The sequence below is a fragment of the Elephantulus edwardii genome, unplaced genomic scaffold (genome assembly GCF_000299155.1).
Source record: "Elephantulus edwardii isolate Elephantulus edwardi_28Jun2011 unplaced genomic scaffold, EleEdw1.0 scaffold00136, whole genome shotgun sequence".
In the NCBI taxonomy this organism is placed as follows: domain Eukaryota; kingdom Metazoa; phylum Chordata; class Mammalia; order Macroscelidea; family Macroscelididae; genus Elephantulus; species Elephantulus edwardii.
In genome coordinates, this window is record NW_006399886.1 from 2,000,583 (window position 1) to 2,004,313 (window position 3,731).

The following is a 3,731-nucleotide window of genomic DNA, read 5'->3' on the forward strand; positions in this document are numbered from 1 at the left end:
TTTCCAGAGGCAACCTATTTCATAAGCAAATGCCCCTCCTGCTTTATATACATACTTTTTCAGTTTTACATGCCATATATTGCTGGCAATGCTAGACTTTCCTGTGTAGAGGGAAATATCTTACAAAGAATGACTTCCTGGAAATCAGTAACTCTTGCACAACAAGTTTGATGAGCTAAGTATACATTAATCAGAAACATCTGAATTAAATTTCCCTTGAAATATACATAAAATGAAGAGGAACTGTGGTTTATAGATTATGTTCCAGCTTCTATTCAACTCAAATCCTTTTTCCAGCCTCAAATAACATCAAGTTTTCATTCCTCCTTGGGAGTTTATAAAAATGCTTAGTATACCATAGAATACAAATCCAATATAAATATAATATAGATAATTTCTTAACCTTACCTAACTCATCTAGTTCATCTGAACATTGATTGATGAGCTTTAAAAAGAGGGTGCTTGTAGTTTGTTTTGTTTCTATGTACCGTCAAGTTGAGTGAGACTAAATAGCCCTATGAAAAAACACACATAAACCTTGCCCTATCTTGTGCCATCCTTATCTTTTCTGGCACACTTGGGCCCATTACTGCTGTCGTAGTGTCAATCCAACTCATCGGAGGTCTTATTCTTCACTGCCCTTCCATCTTTCCAAGCATGGTGTCCCTTTCTAAGGAGTAGCTTAAGCTAGCTACATGCCCAAAGTATGGAAGACTGATCTTTGCTGTCTTTGCCTTCAGGGACCACTCTGGCTGCACTTTCTCCAAGATATGTCTGCTTGTCCCTTTGGTAATTCATTGTTTTTCTGTATTGTTGAGTCAGAACTGACACAGTTTTCAGTGGCAATAAATAGCATAGGAAGAGATTGCTCATCTTTATTGCACTGAACAGCTGGTGGAGTCAAGCCATGTGTCTTAAGGATTGCTGTGTAGTTTCTTACCATGAGGCCACCATATCCTCTACACCACCACAACTCAAAGGCATCAGTTCTTCTGTCATCTTTATTCTTTGTAGACCTCTTTGATGCATAATAGGTGATTAAGAGGACCCTGGCCTGAAGCTTGCACAACTTAGTCTTCATGATGACATCATTGCTCTTGGGAATTTTGGAGTAGTCCATGACAGTGGATTTGGGTTCGCTCCTGACGTGTTGTGATTTTCTGATGGTTGATTGTGTGTTGTTGATCTTCGACCCAAGCAAGATGAAATGACTAACAGCTTCAATCCTTTTTCCATCTATCATCATATCAAGTTTCGGTCCTATGGTAAGGATGTTTGTTTTCTTGATGTCAAGATGGCATCTAGGCAAGAAACGGACACTGTGAGAATAAATGTTGTAAGTGGTGCTATGTACTGGCAAGTCATTGTGACTCATAGCAGTCCTTTGTACAACAGCTCTGAAACCTGCTCTATCCCCTGTCAACTATATTGTCTCTGACACACCTACCTCCATTACCCCAATCACTCATTCAATCCATCTCATGCAGGTTCTTCCTCTCTTGAGCTGTCCCTCCACCCTCCTAAGAATGGCATCCCTCTCCAATGACTGGTCACTCCTGGCAACATGCCCAAAGTATGTCAGATGAAGCTTTAGAATATTTGCTTCCAAGAAGAAGCCTGGTTTCACGTTCTCTAGAACAAATCTGTTTGTTCTCCTAGCAGTAAATTTAATACTCTCTAGCACCACAGCTCAAAGGCATCAATTCTCATTCTTAACAGTTATTTTGCATACTCTGCTTTCATCTTCATCATGTGGAGCTCAGTTGGTATTGTGAATTTTTTTCCCAGATTTGAACTATGGAATTATAATATTTTCTTTGTTTGAACTTTCTTTGAAACTCCAATATCTAGAACCATTTCTTTCTCTCATCTGGTAATATATATTCAACTCACTGCTCTTGAGTTGTTTTCATTTCACATTACCTCCATTGGGTTTCCAATTCTTCAAATGTTTTGGATGAAAAATGCGTCATTCTAATTCTAGATTTATAAAAGAATAATTTTAAAAAATGATTTTGACATTATTTGAATTAATAGCCGTTTTCTAACAATGGAAATGTTATCATTCCCTGTGAAATAGCTCAAGGCTTTATAAACATAATAAGAAAACCATATACATCCATATTATACAAGGATCTCTGGTGGTCTAGTAGCAGTGCAGCTACTGCCTCTGCAAACCCACGGAGGGTCAGCTGTCAGTTAGCTCTGACTCTATGTTCTCAACAACTACAACAATAACAATGGAAATTTGATCTTTCACTGTGAAATGACACCAGACTTTATAGAAATATGAAAAAAATCATATAGAGTTTCAATTGTAGAGTAATGTTAACACACTGTGACTTTCAGGTATGAGAATATTTTCTTACATATTTCTTTTACTCTGTTATTACTGTAAGTAATATATCACCTGATACATTCTGTGTGCAATTTACCATAATCCAAAATTTACCTTTACCTTTGCTGAAACAGGCTATTATCATAAAAGAGTTTAGGATATATTGATAAGTATATGTCTTAATTAATTTTTAATAACTATGTAGCACTTGACTTACATTGCCAATGGATCTAGATATGTACATTTCTTCTTTCAAAAAGCTGTATTAACTTTCTAAAAGTAGAATTCTGCCTTTGTATAAGTAAAGACATTAGTTACTATATTTTGTGATATCTTTTTCTTGTTTTAGAAATTGTTGCTATATGTCATTGAGTCGCTTGCAACGCATAGCGACTCTGTGTACAATAGTTCTGAACCTTGTTCTATCTTGAGCCAATTTAATTTTCTCTGACAATTTAAAAAAATGTGTACCTGTACCTATAAATTTATTTATTCATATGTATCTTAGCGTACAAATAGAACTCAGAAGGTTCTTACAACAATATTTCAAATGAAATATTCCAATGGGAAAGAATTGAAATGAAGCACACATGCTTCATTATTGCTATAAGACTATGGTTTTCATGAATGACTAAATGGAGGTTTCTTAGTGGAATATGTGACAGTGAGCTAAAGGTTAAGTTCTTGGGCTTTCCTGTAAAACCATCACATGCAAAATATGGAAAATCAAGAAAAGTCAGAGAATTTCCCTTGCTGATTGTCCAAGAGATTAGGGATAAAGTGCTGGGGCTTATGCATCACAGAAATGGCGTGGGATTTGAGGATGCATATGCATATTTGGGAGTCCCTTGTTATAACTAATCAAAATTTATTTTATCCCTTGTGTCTTTCTTCATTTCCTTGAATTAAATCTTTCTGTTTTAATAATTTTGTGATGTAAAAATACTGTTTCGTTCTCATAATACATACTTGCAGCTGTGACTAAGTGACGTTTGTTGAAAAGGATATTATAGTTAAGATGAACAAATAACCGTTACCTTAGTTTAGAGATTTAGTCTTTCTTTAAATTTTTTAAAGCTTAAAATATATTCTTAAGAAATGATTCATTCAAGTTTGTCAGACATTTTTGAACCTCCTTCTGCATTTCTTTCTTTTTTTTTAACACTACATAATTCTGGATAAATACATTACTGCAAGACAATGTCTAAACTTCACTCTTAGTAAGAAGAACATTTTAATCCAGAAGGCTAAAGGATTCCCACTTCTTCATATATAAAACCTACAATACATAAAATTCCATTAATAGTGTTTTATCTACATGGATTTTTTCCCCCCATTAACAATATCTACTATACTACAGACGGCAAAAAACGAGAAACAAATCTGTCTTGAA